This window comes from Pelecanus crispus, chromosome Z, assembly GCF_030463565.1.
Source record: "Pelecanus crispus isolate bPelCri1 chromosome Z, bPelCri1.pri, whole genome shotgun sequence".
Classification (NCBI taxonomy): domain Eukaryota; kingdom Metazoa; phylum Chordata; class Aves; order Pelecaniformes; family Pelecanidae; genus Pelecanus; species Pelecanus crispus.
The window spans coordinates 52,106,438-52,128,321 of record NC_134676.1 but is presented as its reverse complement, the minus strand read 5'-3'; the positions used below and the strand labels follow the sequence as shown (position 1 = coordinate 52,128,321).

The window sequence follows — 21,884 nt, the reverse complement described above, 5'->3', positions numbered from 1 at the left end:
TTTAAATTGTTACTGCTTACAGAAGTAGCATGACACCTTCCACTGAAGGTAATGATTTTCACAAGGTTATCTTAGCTTTCAATTTATTTGTTTCTGATAAATGCAAGTAGTGAAAGGCATGTGGACCCACAACTGATCTGTGCATTGACAATGTGTCCAGTAAAATCCATAGTAACTGAAAGAGTTTTACAAACTAATAAGCAAACAATCAAAAGAGCGGATCAGATTAAGGAAACAAGGACTGGGAACTGATTTTCTTGTTCCTGAGTTACTTCATGATGATTCAGGCAAGGGAACTACAGACCACAGCAACCACACATTTGTTCACTCCCCACTGATCAAGGTCCATGCCAGCAACCGTCACGGAATCAACATTCCTGCTGGAACGCTTACTGCAAAATAGTGCTACCTACAGAGGACTAATTTGTAAACCACCATTTATTTTCAGAGGAATAATATGAGATAATGCAACCTATTCAAGCTATATCAAGTACACAGAATATAGCATACAAACTACATGAAAATATACTGCTAGTCAAATTCCTGTAAACAGTTAACTCATTAAGATTCAACCTGTATAAAGAGAAAGATTTTTTGACCTTATGAGGCAACACAAACTGGGAACAACAATTAACTGAAATTCTCTAGGAACAAATGAGAAACAGATGGTTGCTCTAAGCCAGATTTCATATCCTTATGGAAAGTTTAAGAGGGGAAAAAAAAGAAAAAAATGCAAAGCTTCCACTCAGACTCAGTCACATGAAAGAAGGCATAACAGTGGGGTTACGGCTCTTCTCCCCGCTATCCTGTCCTATTTTTTTTTTCCTACTGAAAACAGACTCTGATACTGATATGAGGGTCACACACTGTCTTCCGCACACTTTCATTAGTGTGCAATTGGTCTCACAACAAAGCTACAAATGGGACAACTGATGCCTTCTAGAATTCGGTACTTTCACCCTAAAGAATAAAAATAAGAGCTTTGACATGTTTGGAAAGGGAGAAAATGCTCTTCCCTGTGAGACCTCATATTAAGTTTTCTTTGCACTAAGACACAAGGCTCTTAATGTAAAAGCTGGCTCAAATGGAAATAAATGTTCTGCTCCCTATCTTTGAAAAGGTTCATTCAGGTATCAGTCCGGGAAAGACTTTTGCACCCAGTCATTTATAAACGTTGGCAGTTAATTTCAACTAGGCTGTTCACTTTAAATAAAGTTAAGCAGGCACATTACGTATCCACAACAAAAATGCCTAACCATAAAAGAAGATTAAAGATCTTAAATACTCAGTAAGGACCATGAATTTTAATCTTCTGATTTTCATTAGAAAATAATCTTCAGAGTTATACCTTTGAGCTTCTCCCGTGTCCACCACGCCAATATGTACATTATAAAAAGAAAATCCTGTCCATTAGAAAAAGGTTTCAGTGATCTTTCATCCACCATACTGATAGACAAGCAGCTTTACAATGGTCTCAGTTTAATTATGTCCAAGGCCCTTGCCAAATCAGAGAGAGATGAATTTTTAACATAAAATACAGATCCTGACAACTGATAGCAGAAGACAGTGATCCCATCAAGCTATAGCCTCGTATGAGAATGACAAATATTTGAAACACAAGCTCCAACCATCAAAGATTTACATTCCAGTAAGTCACTGTAATCTTGTCTGAATTTTAGTTAAGGGGTAAGGGTAAGGAAAAGACTCCATCACAGATTATGACTGTATACTTCTTTCATATACAGTTTACTCAGTTGTCACAAAGACTGAGGGGAATACATGATAGACTGCATTTAACCTGCAAATCGTCAGCAATGGTCAGCCTGCCAGCAGAAGAAAACCAGAACTGCTAGAATTTAACTGAAAAAAATGGAATTAAATCCTGATGCCAGTAAAAACAAATGGGTATTTTGCTATTGAATTCAATGACAACACTATTTCATTCTTGGAAAACAGTATTGCGCTTTTTAGCAAATAGCTGTATTATAACTTATTGCCTAATATTACCTGTAAAAGCATTCTCTATGTCACACAGCAAAAGTAATGAGCTTCATATGCATGGAAAAAGCTTCTACTACTGATCAATGAGCGGATTCCCATTCTAATCTCAACTAATTTATATACACTGCTAATATGATAGTAATACAAATGATTGAAAAGAGTCCATTCATTTAATTTTCTCATTAATGACTGAAGTACAAATAATAGGCAGATTCTGGGAAAGTCTGTGGTCTACTCTGTGCATTAAGAGTTCATTGTTTGACTGTAATCTGCACATTGCAAAATTTTTGCCCAAGGGATGACTGCAGACAGATCAATAAAGACAGAGTCTTTCCTGAAAATTAAGATTGATTTTAGACTCCTCATGAGTGAGATTCTCAAAAACATGAAGCCAAAAAAGACAAAAGGTTGTGTGTGGGTAAACCTGAAAAGACCATTTACGAGCCACTAGCAACACTGAGATTACCATTACAAAATATAATCACTATCAGAAGAAAGTAAAATTTCCAGTAGTGCAAGGGAGCATGACACATACACAGATCTATATAGGAATATCAAATCCTGTCCTATTTCTGAAGTTGTGTTCTGCATCAGCCCAGGTAGGCATGGATCTATTCCTGGAGGGCTACTCAGTGTGCAATTTACTCTGCAGAACTGAGCATGATGGCTGGTCATGCATTCCTTACTCCATGTACTCAAACGGAATCCAGTTCTTCATGGTGGAATGCCCCCTATAATGAAATCAAATAATGACTTATTATGCATCTCTCAAATTTCCAAAGCTTGTATTCACCAGGACTGATAATCTTGACATCCCAGGTCACTCTGGAACTCCTATTCAGAAAATAAGTGGTTCTGCTGGACAATATTGTATTTTTATAACATCTGTTCTCTGAGGTACACATTTTTATAGGACCAATCTTTGGATAACAGGAAGCAATTATAGTAAGAGTAGAAACACAAATTATGTATTTTTCTGTTTAATGGTTGGTGATCCATAGGAATATTCTAGCCAAAGATCTTCCATCTTAAGAAGTTTGGAATTCAATCAAACAAGATTAAACTTGGAACTTAAACCCAAGTTGTGAATTGTGTTTGAGTTATATTACCTTCCTGTAAGACGTAAAATGATTATGTGTATAGTCTGTCAACCCTAGTAATGAAAAGTTCAGTTTGGAGGGTGTATTTGAAAGGAAGATTAGAGAATATAACCAGACTACAAAGAGTGTTTCTGCAAGAGAATATGAATGAGTTAGATGCGAGAAGGCATGATACCAATACACCCACTGCTTAATATATCATACTAAGTAAGAAACATATACTCTGGAAACCTCTACATATGTGCCTACCCGTGCCTTAATAAACAGCGAATACATAAATCATAACGTTCAGGTTCTATAACCAAGCAACTTCATCAGTGTAAGTCTGCAGGAGGGGATCTAAAAATCTGACTGCTGCAATTTAAAACACTAGAAGAACAAACGAAACTATAAACTTTCAGGTAGATTTACAAATAAAAATAAATTCAACCCAAAATGCTGATATCCTGAATCATACTTAAGAATAATGGCATTTAAGCAACAGAACTTGAGCTCCTAAGAGAATGTGTGGCTTATATAACCTTGGGCTACAGAAGCAGAAACCTAGCAGCAGACCATTTCCAGATAGCAACAGGGAACCAACCTGCTACCTGCACCTGCCAAGAGTGGTTCTTTGCACAGCTATGGCAACTGCATTTCAAACAGGATGCTGGAAAACTGGAAAAATTATGCAAATAGTGAGAAGAATAATTTAAGATTTCAGAAACATGATTTCTAGTAATATTAATATTTTAAAATAATATTGTAATTAAAAACATTATCCATAACAAATGTATTCATTTTAAAAATCTTTATCCATTCAGTTTATCCAAGTGAAGTCCAAAGGTAGAGTCTGAGTAATGGCTGGTTTCCTAAGAGGAAAACATAACATTTTACAACATGAAGTGAAGGCAGGCATGTTCAGGCGAATAGTAAAGTACAGCTGTTTACATAAAGGTCTCTAGTCACATAGTATATTTTTACTTACAGGAAGCAAACATGCTAAAACTAGATGCCATTCTGAAGATACTTTGTCGTTTCAAATGAAGCTGTGGCTTTGATTCAGAAATTACCATGTGAGATTCTGTGGTCTGTTTACACGGTCCATCAGACTGTATTATTATAACGGTTAATATAACCTTAAAACCCCTGAGTGTATGAATCAATCGTCTTTTCCATATTGGTTTTCTTGTCTTATTGTTAGGTGTTTCTTCATTTGCTCCTTTCCCAGCATTACTGCTGGAATAATTTTGCCAGAAAGAACATATGTTAGAACGTATGTTACAAATCATTTGTTGCTTAGAAAGGGTAACGGCTTTGGTGAAAGAAAGTGATTTTCAGCACATACGTGTTATGCATTTCTTTAACCTCAGAAAATTATATTCAATATGCACCATGACTTGAAGAATGACAACCTTTATCAACAATCCAAATTGTTAATGTAATTAAATTCAAGAAGTAGTACTTTTTTCTTGGCATCAACATAAAAAAAAAACCAAACCCCAAAACTGGAAATAGCATACTGGACTTCTAAATTTAACTATACTACAGCATTTCTATTCTTTCATAGAAGTGTGTATTCTGTATTCACAACTGGGACTATCCAACTATCTTGGTTCTTGGGATCTTTTCCATTAATTCCTTTTTAAAAAATTGCAAGTCTATTCTAATTCTACCTGTAATTTAAAAAAGGCTTTTTGACAGGGAGCCTGCCACAAGGATTAGAAACATAAGAATTCTAGTGTTGGGTACAGTCCAATATCCATCTATTTTGTTTTTCTTCCTGTACCTCTGGCCAAAACCAGATGATTCAGATGAAGGTGTAAAAAGTGTGCTCTAAGTAGACATGGGATAATCTGTCTGCCACATTAAGTTTCCTCCTGGTGTCTAACACCCACTAGCTCAAAACCCAAAACACAATGTTTAACATCCCAAGCACCATTTACATTAAAATAGTTTGGTACACATACAAGGATCCAATTTCTATCCGAATTTTGTGACAGTCTTAGCCTCCACAGTTTCATACTGCGTTAACTAACTACTCCTGCCCATGAGAATGTTACCGCTTCTCAGGTAACAAAAAAGAGAAAAACTGAGACATAAAGAAAAAGAAAAGTTAAAACGCACCTAAACATATTGGAATGTCCATTGCAAGTTATCTGGAAGAATATGAAAACTTGAAGTTTCTTTTCATGTGAAAGCACAGGCGGAAATTTTAACTGAAGGCTCCCAATACCAAAATATTGTAAAGCCCAACAGTACTAAAAGTGGTGCAGTGAGTGGCAGTCTCCTGCACCCACAGAAAGCCTATGTAAAAGCTCCGGAAGGGTAAGAGCACGTAGACTGCAGTGTTGGAGCAGCATATCAGCACAAATCCTGTATTTCATGTCTGTGAGTGCTAGAAAGATTAGCAGGAAGGAACTGTGAAGTCTCTTCCATCATTTTTATTTAAACAAAACTCCATAGAACCATAACTAAATAAGGAAGCAATGTGTCTCAAAGTAAATATTTTTAACTATAACCTATTTGGAATATTGATACTTCTGTTACTAAAAATAAAATACGGGAAACTGAAATACTGAAAAGAACTTTTTACAGAACCTCTCTCCCATAAGTATGATTTAGTAAACAGTAATGAAGGGATGAGAAAATAAGTCGTTTCAACTTCTACCACCTCACTTGCAAGCTCCAGTATAGCAAACAGCTTATTATTATCAATGATACCTCAAACATCCATTTCATACATCAGCAGCATCAGATAAACAACCTAATACCTGCGACCTGAATGATGGAAAGGAGTCCCTGCTGTTAGGGTTACCAGCAACTTTATTCCCTCCCAGAAGAAAAATTAGTACAGCGGGTGAAAGTCCAAGAGACTGGACTCCATGTGAGGGAACCTTCCAAGTGGAGAGATTAAGTCTAGATTGGCAAAGATCTGAAGTTAAATGCACCTTGCTAGAAGACGCTTCAAAAGGAAACATGCTGGAGAAGCAACTGCCTTTACTACACCTCTGATAGGATGCTGTGGCAAATTTCCCCATAATTTTCACTAACATTCAGAGGTCTCCAGAAACCTGAAACTTATTTTTGCTGCTTGTTGCGGCACCTGCTCCTTGATTACTGATGAAATTTTTCAAAGAAACTGTGTCTGTATTTTCCCCGTTGCAATGTGAAATCTAACTGTTTTGCTAATTAAAAGTATAATTGAGCTCCATCTTCCTGCAATAGGAAATCCCACAATGTGTGACTGCTATCAGCAGGATTGGAAGAGCAAGGCATACCGCGTTCTCCCACTGCTTCTGCACAAATGACAGCGTTGCCCAGACCTTGTGTTTCCAAAAAATTGGACATCAGGGCTTTCCTTGATTAACTTCTCATCTGAGTATAAAAGGGTTGTTCATACCTATAGTTGTACTTGAGTTCAGACCACAAATTTGAAATGCATGCATATGCAAATATTATTCTTCTAGTTCAACTCCAACATCTGCAGATCATAAATCACAGTATGCAAAGATATTTAAACATTACAAAGGTGCATATGTTTGTTTTATTAAAGATTATCTATAATTGTTTTTCCTTCAATATTTTAATCATCCTAATATGGAAAATTGTTCTTTTTGCAGTAATGCTTAGCTGCCAACACTGAGGGTTCACCATAAGGGAAGTTTCAAAGGTAACAAGAAGTTAGATGAACTGTACTGATTCAGGCTTGATATAAATAAATAGCATTTTTTTCAAAGGTGACATCCAACAAGTTACGGAAAAAAGATTGTTGGCTGAAAACGAGAGCTAGTCTCTTGGAAAATGAAAGAGACTTGGCAAAACTATTACTTGCTCTTGGAAAAAATAGTCTATGGGCAGTATAGCTATTTAGACTAAAAAGGTCACACAAACCAAAGCCTGAATAGTAGAGTCTGAGCCTCCTTCCCCTGATTTTTTTTTTTAAAGAAAATTTGTGTGTCAAGTCCTTAATTAAGTATTTAATACAACTAAGTTTATGATTAATGTAAACAACGAACACTGAAGTCTTCAACATTTTAAATTGTGGATAACTCAAAATTGAGACAAAACCCAGGAGGTTCTTTAGTCATTGTCTGAAGCCATGACTTTTACAAAATTTATTTTGATATGTAATGTTGAAGAAGAGCAGTTTAGTTGAAAAAGGTTTTGAACATTTAAGTTAAATCTATCATGAAGGCTTGAACATTTTTATACAGCTGACAGCTTTCATTTTCAGTTTAAAGTTTTACTACTGTACTGTTCTACTGGTCCCACATGACCATTTCTGACCAGCTCCTGCGATACAATACTTTCCATCACACAAACTCCTGCGATTGATTAGGCAACTTAAAATACACATGGCAATTAAAAAGGGAGTGGAGGCAGATCTAAATGAAAGAAGAAAAAACTGCATGCTTAACGCAGCAGTCTATGTGGGCTTTGTAGCTTTTAGCAAAATTCCAGTTTCCACCAGTAGCGCTGTCGTGCCTATTCTAAGCACATTCTCATTTTCCTCCTGCTTGAACAGTGAAAGCAGATCTTTTCCAAAAACAACATGCCAGGGTTTGCAAACCCATTTTAATATAATTGATATTATGGCAATTTTAAGCAGATGAAGTATTAGTACAGTATTATCTGCAGATCTCAAAACTATTTTTTTTAAATTAAAAATATTTCATTCTTACACACCTAAGCACATGGGAAAGGATGGCAAAGTACCAGATAATCAACTATTTCTGAAATAAAATGCAGTTTTCTGTAACCAATCTCAACATTGAATAAAATGCTTCTAATACCTTAAGACACAAAACATTTTGAAAAATATACACAAACGAAAAGCAGAGAAAGGTAGGAACACGGAAATACTTTGCTTTTGTCATTCATGGAATTCAGTTGCTTTTGGAAGCAAAGTATACTTATAAACTTCTTCCACTTACAAATCCTCACTGCGAGAGCCTGCTGTACTACCAACAAAGCTTTCTAGGTGGAACAGGGGAGCGCAGAAAGATTTTCTGTTACAGCCTGACAGCTGGATGTTTGATTTTCAATGACAGAAAGGATTACCCCTGTTGAAACTCTGTACCCCGCACAAAACCTTGTATTCAGATTTCATTGACAAGATTTGCCCACGTGATGAAAAGAAAAAAAAAAAATATTACTCATTAAAACTTCGACTCTGGAAAGCCAGGCAAATGCATATTATATTCTTTAATTCCTCCATATCCCAGCAATTAAGAACTCAATACCTTGCTGTATGCCTGCAAAGAAAATATGCTACTTTCCTGCACCATAATATGAAAACTTCAATTACATCTTCCACAGGTTTTTGGTTTCCCACCCCAGGAAATCAGTGCTAGTCAGTTCAACCTCAAAGGAACAGAATCCCTTGTCAGCAAAGAGGAAATTTAAAGATTCAGGTCTGCAGATCTGATAAATTACTGAGTATGAAGAACAGTGTAAAGACTGCAGTGTGGACTCCCCCACCCCACCCCCCCACCCCGCTTTGGAGTTCAGTGTCATTACTCACGCCAGAAAACAATCCTCCTAATGAAAGCGCAGCATTTATATTGGTTAAGACTACCCACACGGAGAAGGATTTGCAGAACAGGTCCACAGCGAATACTTACTTATTCTCAGAAACTCTGGTCTCACCATGGTATGTTGGGACATATTTCAGTTAGCTGAGTGTGAAAGAGCACTCAGGACAATTTAAATGTGCAAAAGTACAGTTTTCTATAGCTGCAAAACTTAAAAGCCCCTAAATGTAACTGAAAATTTCATGGTAGGTGGAGAAGTGCTCTGATGTTTTTTCAACCCTCTGGCAATCTGCATACTACTTTGTGAGGTCAAAAATAAGAAGGAAGACATAAAAGGTGATGATGTTTACTTCTTAGCCCCCAGCTGGCCACAACCCAGAGTCAGAACAAAGTTAGGCACCATAACGTATGATGGATCCTCTGCTGAAGTTAGGTAAAAGTGAACGACTGCAGCCATGGAGTCTCTCCCATTAACTGTATTCTTCTTAGTAGCCATTTTAGAAAGGCCTACTGAATGCATCCATATTCACAAAATGAGGAGGGAAAATACTTCATAACCAATTCCTGCGTAAATTAAGAAAAATGTGCAAAAAGCCTCAACAGATCAGAAACCATGTTAAAACCATGGACATGCAGCTGAATGCAATGCTGCTAATTGTTAATGCAAATAGGAAAAACAACTGTTTCACACGTTGCTCTTGGGGGTGGGGGAGTGGAAATCATACTTAGTTTGCAAGAAACATTTCCCCAAATGACTGTCTAGACTATCCTGATAACTTTGAGTTAGTAAACTAAAACCCCAGCCAGTTACTATTTACTAGAGTTCTCTCTGTAGAGAGGCAGAAGCCTAGTTTCCTCTTCTTCACATCTCCAGTTTTTGTTCACCAAAACAAAAGAGCTTTAGAGATTTAGCTCTTATACAATATTTTCAGTGGGACACTATAAAGCTGGGTATCTTTTAACAATCAAAATATAGGACAGAAGTTAATTCAGAGGATTCACCTCTTCTCTCAAGAAACAAACAACTGACTGCTGTTTCTCATATACCAAGCTATTACTATGAGGCGGAAAAAATGAGCTTACCTTTGTGGCACTCCAGTATTTTGCAAGCCTGGATGCAATGTGTTCTTGATCGGCTTCAGCAAACTCTATCCCTGATAATACCTGTATTACTCTCTTCCATATAATTTTATCAGAGTAACTACAGCCTGTAAGACATTGTCTAACTAATGCTTATGGTTTAAAATCTAAAGCAGGTCAAATTTAAAGAATTTTAAACCTTCATATCTAATTCATTTTAAATTGAACAATAGGCTAACGTTTTTTTGATGCATAATTGCTGTGCCATACTTCATTGTCAAAATCATTACAACTTTAATTCTAAAATCCAATATGCTTTTCAGCAGTAACGTGAAGCTTACTTTTTGACTGTTTCAAGCTGAGTAACAGAAACATCTTCTAGCCTCTATCTTTCCGTTTCCCTTTACAGGTCTTATAGACCAGCTCACTGCTACAGCATTTAGGTAGCAAAACCAGCAGATTTATGCTTAAATGCAAACAGGGGTCCTAAACCTGAATTCTGTTCTTAATCAAAACTCCCAGTAGCCTCTCTGGGATTTCTGCCAGATTTAGTAGTGCAGGACTGAACCCAGAAAGTCTGTTTTCATGGGCTTCAGCTGCTCCCTGGGAATCTGCAGAGACAGAAGACTCTCATCTCTCTGTCAGCAGAAGAGAGAGTGATGACTGCAGCATGCTATCAGCCTTGTGAAGGGCCCTGCATGAGCGGGAGGGCTGTACACAGGGCAAGACAATGAAGTCACGGCAAAGAAGGAAGGACAGGAAGGACACACACACTACACATTTCACCCTCACCAGAAACAAGGGGGAAAGATACTCCAAAGTCAATACTTCTGAAAACTAGATCTGCCAGCTGCTCAGAGCCCCTGCATTTTGTAAAATCTGATCTCAAACACAAAATTTGTCAGGCAGCTAGTAGCAGAACAGACAGTGAAAAATGGCAGGGCATGCAAAAAACACAGGAGGAGAAAACAGAACAAGAAAATTATTTCCGAATATCTGGCATCTGTCTAATGCCCAACCGGACAGTCACACCGACTTTTGTGTCCTCCACACACATCCTCCTGGCTCAACATTTAGACAGTTTTATTAAACTCCTTTTTTTACTAATCAAAACAAAGATACAGTTTACAGTGAATGACTATGCCTTTTAAGGGAAAAGTAAACAAACAAACAAACAAATCTTCCCGTTTCTTATTTCTCAAACTCTAATTTCCAAGAGAAGAACTGTTAAGGTGTTCTTGAACAACGTATCTACACTTGTCCTCTTTTACTTCTCAATCAACCACTGAGTCAGCACAATATTACAAAAGAAGACACGAAGAAATATTCAAAGCCCTCTTTTTTCCACACTCAACTCTAATTTGGTACCTCTGTGTACACAGAACACCCAAGCCAAAACAGCAAGTCAACAATTGTGTTGTATGATGACTCTCTTCATGGGATTTACAGGAGTAAGTTAGATCATTCTATGTGACAGCAGTGACATCAAATATGTAAGTATTTATCTAAAAGTATGCAGAAATATAAACAAATAGAAACATACATTTATATTACTTATATTAAAAACATTAAATACCCTCTTCATATATATGCATGTATAAACACACATAGTTACACAACATTGTGACAGAACAGCAGCTTAGCCTATCTCCACTACACTTGCTTGCACACTCCTGTGTAAGAATTTGGGAGTAATAATATAGAATTATAGGTATTCAAATTGAGGAATAATTATATAGCTATGAGAACTACAACCACTAAAAACACCTGGAGCAATGACATAACTAATGCTACCAATACCCGCCACAAGCTTGAATAGTTTAACAACAGAATTCTCTTTAAGACTATTGACAATGTGTAAAAATGTTTTTTAATTTACTTTTCCAATTTCTCTTCCAAAGGATAATTTTTTAAATACTAGACTGACAACCAACAGTGCAGATTACTGGAAATTTGCTACCAGTACCAGGGCAAGGAGAGAAAAGAGAGAGAGGGGAATTTCCACAGCCTACTCAAAGTATGAAGCAATTGGAAATTTTAATTGCCTGTGTACTAATAATAAAGGCCTATCTTTGCTTTTTTGCTTTCGATTAATTTTTTCATCTATGACCCCTTCTGCTATGAAGGAATTTCAGCTTTATAATTCACTAATGTAGTATAGTTCAAAATTTCCTGCCATTGTTTTAAATATTAAAACTAACTATGACTACAAAGTATCAATGAAGTCCTTATAGCAAGCTAAAAAATTCAAGGGACAAACACTGAGCCTTCACACCACTTCAATTATTATGAGAGTTCCATCTCTTCTTGTTGCCAGCTTTTAAAAGTGAATTAGCACTGCTGATGAGAACGGGTTGGCTCCTTGACTGTTTTGACCAAAAAAGTATCTTGTAAGAATTTGTACCGCTACAGCTTTTTTAGTTTAGATACATAGTTTTACCTAAAATGTATAAAGAAAGAGAAGCTCTTTTATTAGATAAAGCTGAATCAGTTGAAGAAAAATGGAAAAGTAATTGGGACCTGTGTCCCCTTACCACATCTGAAAAGACTCAGGCTTTGTCTGGTTTAATTATGTAAACCAGCCTCGTGAGAGGTATCTTTCCCCCCTGCACTTCCTTCAGAAAACATCTCCATAAGTGTGCTTAACTGGTGTCTGTATGTCACTGTATTTTCAGATGTTACACTAGAAACCAATGCAGAAGTAAAAGCATATCCCCGGCATTCAAGGGTTTTTCCTTTCCTCCTTGGGAAGCCTTAGTTAACCCGACTGCAATGAACAGAAATCCTTCCACTAGATTTCAATAAAGCTGGATTTGTTACAAGTTCCTGTGTTATGTTTCTTCTACTTCTTTGATAGGCAGTCCCTACTCTTTCCTAATCCATTTTACACGTTTTTCTATATTTGTTTTTTTCTTCTTGAAGTCTGAAGTGTGAGGAGAGGCAGAGTGAAAAACATCACACAGCTCTATTTTTAAAGTACCTACAAAATCTTAACAATATATGAAAGCATTAAAAAAATACTGCTTATTATGGTGTTCTATTTTAGAAATAGGCTGACATCACAAGTAACTATGCTTCTGGTTCAGTTCACTGTAATTTTGAACCTTATATGTTCGATTTAGACAACAAGCAGAGTAACTTTAGGCAGAGGAGTGGCAATAGAGACAGAAGGGAACTGTAAAAGCATAACAGTATGAAACAATGGAATGACACCTTTGGAGTGTAATGGCATTAATAGCAAGGACATTTACTGAAATACAATTACACCACTACTCTACTTTTTCAAAAGCTACTGTCTCAGAAAATGAAAAAAAAGAAGGTTCTTTGGTTAGAAAGGTTTTTGCTTAACTAATGTGAAGATCTGTAGTTTAAATAATTTTTATATTCTAAGACTCTCATCAAATTATAAAACTTCTCATCATATGCTACTAGAAATGAAGTGAAATGATTCTCTAGGTAGAAAAGAACAAAGAACCCCAGTTACTCTTAGTGCCACCCTCAAGCTGTCTTTTGGATACCTTGTCAAGAGGAGATAAAAAGATAGCTTTCCTCTGCTCATGATGCTGGCCCAGCTGTGAGCAACCAGATGTCACACAGTTAAGACAGCATTAATTATCTTCTGTATATTGCTTTATGAGTGAGAATGACTGCTCCAGCAACTGCCAGAAATCACAGACATCACTTAGTAAAGCCCCTTCTTCCGCCTCCATCAAAACGCCATTTCTATGGGCAAGATGTAAGGTTATACAGAAGCAACGTCAGTCACTTTACAGTAGTAAAACAGTAATTGCAGCTTGCCATGAAAATCCTTCCTCTGGCAGCATCCTGATGGCCTTGGGGAGCGTTAGAGCCCTGCAGTGGTACAAAATGGCACAGCTCAGTCTGCATTTACAATAAGCAAATTAAAGGATCCAAGAAGGGGCCTGAAAACAGAAACATTAGTTCATGTTCTACAAAATCACAAGAAGAGTGAAAATTTTATGTCATTAGGTTGAAATTAAATTTCTGTCAGTAAAGAACATTGCATTATACACTTAGCTGTAACATGGAGACAGAACATTTTTCCATATATGTGCCTAGATTGTCACATTTGCAAACAGTAGTCGAATAACCTAAGGAATCCTTTACCTAATGAATGCAAGATTAAATTCTAAATTGTACCACCTGAGACTTAGTTTTGGGACACTGATCTCCAACTTTCAATCAGCTAGGGTTTTAAAAGAAAAAAAAAAATTGTTTCTCAGGGAAGCAAATATGTTACAGTTTCAAATGATATAATTTCTGTACTGGAAAATGTCTCTTCCATTGTTACATTTTATAATTTTCAGACATTTTTGTTTAGCTGGGAGGCCTTGCTTAAACTTTCCATTTACTGTTAATATTGCACATTAAGCTTGCATTCTACAAATATTCAGAAGCAATGCAAGTTTTTGGGCACCAGACTGCTAAGTGTGAGGTAGGTACATGATGTCTCTGGTAGCACAATGTCTAAAAAGTCCCCTTACAGTATGATCCATCAGTTAAAATAGTTGAAATGAGGTCAAAATTTAACAAGGATACCCTTTCTATTTTTCCTGTCAGTTATGCTACAAGGCAGAAAGGCTGAAAAGATCTGACAATACATTCTATATCTAGCGGATAAACCACATTTTAAGTTTTAGACACAAAGAGGAGACACAGGTCAAGGTCCTGAAGGAGATGAAGAGCAAAATTTTAGCTCACACACAAAGGTCACTTACTGTCAGTCCCAACAGGAAAACTGCAGATTCAGAGTAATGCAAAGTCAGGGACGGAGGAATGATACACCCACTCTGGAAATACACACCTGCACTGAAAGTACAGGGAGGATAACAGAAACAGCCTACTGTTTCTCACCCCAACGTGAGAGGATAATTGGGGAGGAAGAGCAGAGCAGAAAGGAAAAAGCACGCTGCATCTTTTTACGCATGGCACAGAACTGTTTCTCTGAAGCCAGAAATTTATAGCTGTAGAGAAAGACAACAGAAAGATTCCTGCATGGGAAAAAAAGTTTAATCTGACAGTTTTAAGGTGTGAAGAGAAGGTCTGTGCATCAGCTATAAACATATTTTTCCTCGATGAGTTGCACTTATTGAAAGCACAATGAATTGGAGGTATTTCATGAGCCTGTGAGTTATATTCGAGCCCGATTTCCAAGAAGCACCTGGAGCCCCTAATAAAGTCCGTAAGAGAAATGTTGTTCTTCACCTTTGAAAAATCAGGACACTTAATCTTACATGATTCTTGCAGGCTAAGAATCAGTATAATGCGAGACAGATGTAAAATAGCTTTTCTTGGTAGACAATGTCAGCTACTGTAACGCTGTACTCACATTAAAATGGTATTACACACCTGCCTCCCAAGAGGAAAATGTCAAGCAGAGAAAAGACCATACACGGTCATCAGACTGCAAAATTTTCTATCCCTCCTCAGCCCTGATTAAGAATAGATTAACATGTTTACTGAGCTACTGACTGGAATGAGGAAATCTTTTGTCATCATCCATTTGTTTAGGACACGTAATGTATGCCATGCCCTACTTGAAAATCAGCTCAAAGCTCACATAAAATACAGAGCTGGGCACATATGGGAAAAGTCTGCATTATGTGTTAAGCTGAGCAGGCAAAATACAACCCTCAGGAAATGTTTTCTTAAATCTGAAGGTGACAAAGTATCCACAATAGTGATTTGCCCAATAACGTGCCACCTAGGTACTCAACAGTTTCTGTTTCAAAAAATAAATTTCATACCACAATGGCAAAACACACACAAGATTGTCACAGTACCACAAAGCCACATGATGACATGAGTGTCCTTAATGGGGCACACGGAGCAGCTGAAGATTCAGAGAAGGGCAGGCAGACCTGGGCCACTACTCTTCTAGTAATATTTCCTTTATAAGGATTATTATTACCTCCTCTTTTTTTTCGCTTTAGAGTTAAAATCAGTAAGAACTGATCTTACTGATATCCCTCCTGCTTTTTCTGAAATTTAGCCAAAATCCTTGTTGCACGGATTTTAACACCTCAGCGAGTTTAGCAGCGTGTCAAGATTTCCAGCAAATACCTTGCCACAGCTTTTTCAAATGTGCTGGGAGTGTTACAGTGTGTATAGCTCTGCTGCTGTGAACTGACAAGGTGTCAAAACTTGGCTGTGAACTGACCTTAAGCACTCATGTCTTCATTTTTCATATGGCTCATCAAAATGGTTTCTGTCAGTCCCTGTCTGATGCAGATTTTACCAACTACCCATGCTGCTTTTTTCTGTTCAATTTCATTCCTGTTTTCCTTCCACTGTTTTCAACAGTGCATTGCTTCATAAGGCATATTTCAACTCCTGCTTTATTTGTTATTTCCACTGACTTTTCCTTTGCTGTTCTTTTAGGCTTTTCATGCTTTGAACACTTCACATATCACTGGCTATTAGCTGGCTAATTTAAGGTAGCAATTAAATAATGAAAAATCTTCTCTATAGTCATCTAAAAAAAGGTGAGCAACGGGCTTTTATGAAACAGTCTTCCTGAGGAGATAGTTGCCTGAAAACGTAATTTTCTTCTACCTTTACTAGACTACAAAAAGTCGTAACTATATCAGAAACGTATTTAATATTGATCCAATAACACTTAATCTAAATACCAATTACAACTAAATCACATTTTATTGTTGTCAACTTAGTTAATAATCATAGAATCATCAAATCATTTAGGTTGGAAAAGGCCTTTAAGATCATCCAGTCCAACCATTAAACTAACATTACCAAGTCCACCACTAAACCAATTAAGGGTAAAGTAGCAACGCCACGCCTCCTGGTTTGGTGGCTGGATCATTTATAATAAAAGTAAAAACTAGGAATCATTAAGATTGGAAAGGATCTCTAAGATCATCAGCCCAATCATCAACCCAACACCACCATGCCCACTAAACCATGTCCCCAAGTGCCACGTCTACCCGTTCTTTGAACACTTCCAGGGATGGTGACTCCACCACCTCTCTGGGCAGCCTGTTCCAATGCTTGACTACCCTTTCCATGAAGAAATTTTTCCTAATATCCAACCTAAACCTCCACTGGCGCAGCTTGAGCCCATTTCCTCTCGTCCTATCACTAACTACTTGGGAGAAGAGACCAACACCCACCTCACTGCAACCTCCTTTCAGGGAGTTGTAGAGAATGATAAGGTCTCCCCTCAGCCTCCTCTTCTCCACACTAAACAACCCCAGTTCCCTCAGCCGCTCCTCATAAGGCCTGTGCTCCAGACCCTTCACCAGCTTTGTTGCCCTTCTCTGGACACGCTCCAGCACCTCAATGTCTTTCTTGTATTGAGGGGACCAAAACTGGACACAGTATTCCAAGTGCAGCCTCACCAGCGCCGAGTACAGGGGAACAATCACCTCCCTGCTCCTGCTGGCCACAGCATTCCTGATACAAGCCAGGATGCTGTTGGCCTTCTTGGCCACCTGGGCACACTGCTGGCTCATGTTCAGACGGCTGTCAACCAGCACCCCCAGGTCCTTTTCAGCCAGGCAGCTTTGCAGCCACTCTTCCCCAAGCCTGTAGTGTTGCATGGGGTTGTTGTGACCCATGTGCAGGACCTTGCACTTGGCCTTGTTGAACCTCATACAGTTGGCCTCAGCCCACTGATCCAGCCTGTCCGGGTCCCTCTGCAGGGCCATCCTACCCTCCAGCAGATCGACACTCCCACCCAGTTTGGTGTCATCTGCAAACTTACTGAGGGCGCACTCAATCCCCTCATCCAGATTGTTGATAAAGATATTAAACAAGACTGGCCCCAAAACAGAGCCCTCGGGAACACCGCTCATGACTGGCCGCCAACTGGATTTAACTCCATTCACCACTACTCTCTGGGCTCAGCCACCCAGACAGTTTTTTACCCAGCAAAGAGTAGGCCCATCCAAGCCATGAGGTGCCAGCTTCCCAAGGAGAACGGTATGGGAGACAGTGTCAAAGGCTTTGCTGAAGTCCAGGTAGATGATGTCCACAGCCTTTCCTTCATCCGCCAGGCGGGTCACCAGGTCATAGAAGGAGGTCATTAAGCTATTTTAGAGTTGTGCTAGCACTTTGCTTTCCCTTGTATGGAAAGATAGGTATCTGTCACCTATGCCTATCTACCATTTACAAAATTTCAAGTCCTTAACTAAGAAACTTGAGGAAGTAACACCCTCCCTTCTTTGCATTTAGAACAACCAGAAAATACAGACCACTAGAACCTTCATTGGCTCATTGGGAGGAACTACAGAGCAAACCAGCCCAAGCATGCAACTTCTAAAGGAGGAAAAAATAGTGTCCTCCCAAAGGACTCACAGCAAATCTCTCTCTATCAAACATTCATTTTCATAATTTTCATAAAATATTTGTCTGTTACATGCTTTGTGTAACATTTTTTGGTTTGGCCATGTTCTTGCTTCTTCCCAAAAAGAAACATGATGCAGTTAATTCTTCTCTGACTGTTTTTCAAATTATGATGATCATTTCTATGACTAGATGAATTATTAACTAAATCCTTTCAAAGAATTTTAATTTTAGTGTACATATACACACCGATTTGTTCTTGTTATGCTACGCAACTGGCTATATGGTATCATTCCTCTTTTACAGGTTGGATGATTCAAACGTTTTTGAACAGGAAAAAGAAAGAGGAAATGCAACATCCCAGGTCAAAAAATTACATTCTTTAAACACCAGGAGTTATTTGCAAACACACACAAACCATGCCACAGAAGCCCCAATGAGTGTATGAGAGCAACATGAACCAAAATCTGGTTTTACTCTAAAGAAAATACACGTTTGTTTCTAAGAAAACAATTCTGTTGATTATTCATACATTTCCTATATTGATATAAGGCCACATTGGCATTATGGCCACACATAAAAATGATGACAAACTTTCACTCAGGGCAAAAAGCATCACACCATTTTGGTATGCCAAAAGAACAAGGTGGCTTACGATTCTTCAGGACAATTATTCATCAATATCTAGAGCCATAGATAAAATGTGTTGACACCATACTAGACAGATCACAGCACAGTCACCTATTTAGTTATCATAAGTTGAGCAATCTACAATAAATGTTCATCATATCATTTAGACATCTTATTACAGAAATGTCCTCGGCATAGCAAAACCCACAAGGGATTCTGGGGGCTCTGGAAGTTAGAGAAAAGAGAACAGACCCAACATCACCTCACATAGCCTTGAAAACTTGTAAAAACATGTAAAATGGCATTATTTCACTATTGTCAGAACAGCAGCTTTTCTCACTGTTTTCATAAAAGGACTCAGATGAACTACCATGTGGTAACAACTGGAATAAGAAAGCTTACCCCCGCCTTTAATGATTCATTTTGCCTATAAATGTATGACAAATCATGCACACAACACTGTTGGATCTATAGTTATGACACAATCTGGAATTGTGAATACAGGACAAACAATCCAGGACATCAGTGCTTCACACAGTGGAATCATACAAAACTGTCACACCGAACTTCAGTGACATCTGTCCTGTAGTGATGGCATGATGGTTTATTTTCAATTTGCTGCACCAGTAATTAAATTGTAAATTTGATTAATCTGAAGTTCAAAAATTAATGTGAATTTCAGTTAAAGCTGAATTCTGGAAAATTCCTATCCATGCCTTTATTTTTTTTTAAATAAAAAGTCCACTATAAATCTATATTGTCTGAGCACCTTTCTGGGAGTTGTACTGGGCCTGGCTGGGATGGAGTTGATTTTCTTCACAGCAGCTGCTGGAAGTGCTGCGCTTTGGATTTGTGACTAAAACAGTGTTGGGAACACACCAGTGTTTTCGCCATGGCTGAGCAGTGCTCGCACAGTGTCAAGGTTTTCTTTCCTTATCCTCTCCCCACTCTGCTCTCCCCAGCAAGTAGGCTGGGAGTTGTCAAGAGGCTGTGAGTGGATCCAAGCTGACCAGAGGGATATTCCATACCATATGACTTCATACGCAGCAAAAAACCTAGGGGAAAGGAGGAGGAAGGGGCGAGGTTTGTCCTTATGCCATTTTTCCTTCCAAGTAACTGTTACGCATGCCAAGACCCTGCTTTCCACAAAATGGCCTAACAGCTGCCTGCTGATGGGAAGTAGTCAATAAATTCCTGATTTTGCTTTGCTTGTGTGTACCACTGTGCTTCACCTATCAAACTCGCTTTATCTTGACCCACAAGTTCTCAGCTTTTGCCCTTCAGTTTCTCTCCCCCATCCCACTGCAGGGGAGTGAGCAAGCGGCTGGGTGGGAGCTTACCTGCCAGCCAGGGTCAACCCACCACAGGAGCTGCTTGGTTTGCTTTAATCCCTTGTATATGCCGAGCCTTCAGCCCAAGGCACTTGATCTTTGGACTGACAGCCTCTGTCCAGTTCCCCTGTTTCCAACAATTGCTTTTTGTGGATGCTGTCAGCATGCAGGTCAATGACCAAGGATGGGAGACAAAACTGCTTTTTGATTCACCCAATCAAGACATGAAAATCTTCGTGTAATTGAGATTGGAAAACAGTGAAAATCTTGTTCTTGCACTTTCATGCTGTACTCTAAGGACAGTTAAAAGCTTGCCATTTGAAGACTTCTTTTCAAAACTTGATATTAGTAACAAAAAATACGTCATATAGACGAACTGGAGGGAGTGGGACATTCCCAAGAAGAGTATTTGTTTCTCCACAAAGAATCCATGACTGCAGTTCAAAAAACAGAAGATTAGCATAAGTCAATGAAGCAGATTCAGTCAGAGGGTAAGACAGACACAGACCCCACAGAACCACAGCACGACTTTATTGCCAAGTTTACAGAAATTCATGTCTCTTCACATAACAAAAAGCAAGAAACTCCAGAATTCCTGGAGTTGCCATTTCTAAATCATCCCCACACCAATCTGAATTTTAAAACCATTCAGAGTCAAGAAGTAGGCCGTAAGCCTCCTTTTTTCAACAGCTAGGTTTTAACTGATGTAGGAATACGGACAAGGATAGCACTGCGGAATAATCCATGTGGCTTTTGCGAAAAAAGCAAACCCTACATACCCACTGTAGCTCCTTAATGCACCAACACACCTATTAGGTGGAAGCAGATACAATCTAGCAGGATACCTGAAGGACCTTAACCATAAGCTCTTCAAGAAAACAAGGCACAAAATAAGAGGCAAGGTCCTCTTATGGGAAAGAAACAAGAAAGAGGACATGGGGAGTATGTGACTAATTTTCCACACTGGAAGGAATGCTTGCACCCACACTGATTCACCTACTCCTAAGTGATCTCAGGAGCGAGGAAAGGGACAAGCAAAGCTGGTCACAAGCACCACAGACAAATGAATGACAAGGTGTTAAAAACAATTACAATGCCACTTGCTCAGAAAAATCCTGAGCCACAAAATTACATGACCCTGTGAAAAATCTCAGGGGAATGCCACTTTTCCTGTTAGACTGGCTACTGGCAGTGACATGATCCTAGGCTAGACTGCCCCTTTGCTCTGATTTTGTACAACAACTCTCCCATATGCTGTGACTTCCTCTCCAGACATTTTCAAGAGCTTCTTTTCATTCATCTAATGTTCCCGAATAATATAAACCTCTATACAACATGAAAAGTCTTTCAAATTATACCTCAGTAGGATCTCTTCAGGGGTAGAGTTTTCCAAGTTTTTTCCAGTTTTTCAAGTTTTACACAAGTACTTATAAGCCATACAGAAATCCAACATATTTTCAAACATTTGTAACCATTACAGAAATAAACAACTTTCAAGGTTCCTGAATTGCCCAGAGGATCTCTCAAGCCTCCTTTAACACAATATTTCTCAATTTATCAGTAAAGCTATTTGCCTAATTTGTCCTAACACATTCTACAGTCACAAAAGCAAAGAACATAATTTTTATCTCATTTTTACATTACTTCAGAACTAGGTTCTTTAAGTTATTTCTGCTTTGTTCCAATTTTAAAATTTGCCTACAATGCCTACACAAGCAATACAAAACATTAGCACTTGCTGAATTTGACAAAAGTTTTCCTATTCACTTGAGTATTTCAGCAGGCTTTGCACCTTCTTTGGTAAAGACAATCCCTGTTGACAAGGGTCTCAATTTTATTGTGATCTATAACTTATCTAGGTATTCTGCAAATATCTCCAGATTGTTTTCTTGGATATATTA

At 38.3% G+C, this 21,884-nt stretch overlaps 1 protein-coding gene across 2 annotated transcripts in view; it reads right to left on the bottom strand.

Moving 5' to 3' along the window:
- The window catches only part of FBN2 (fibrillin 2), a 179,733-nt gene that overhangs the window by 140,678 nt on the left and 17,171 nt on the right, over positions 1-21,884 (bottom strand). The gene's annotated exons all lie outside the window — the stretch shown is intronic.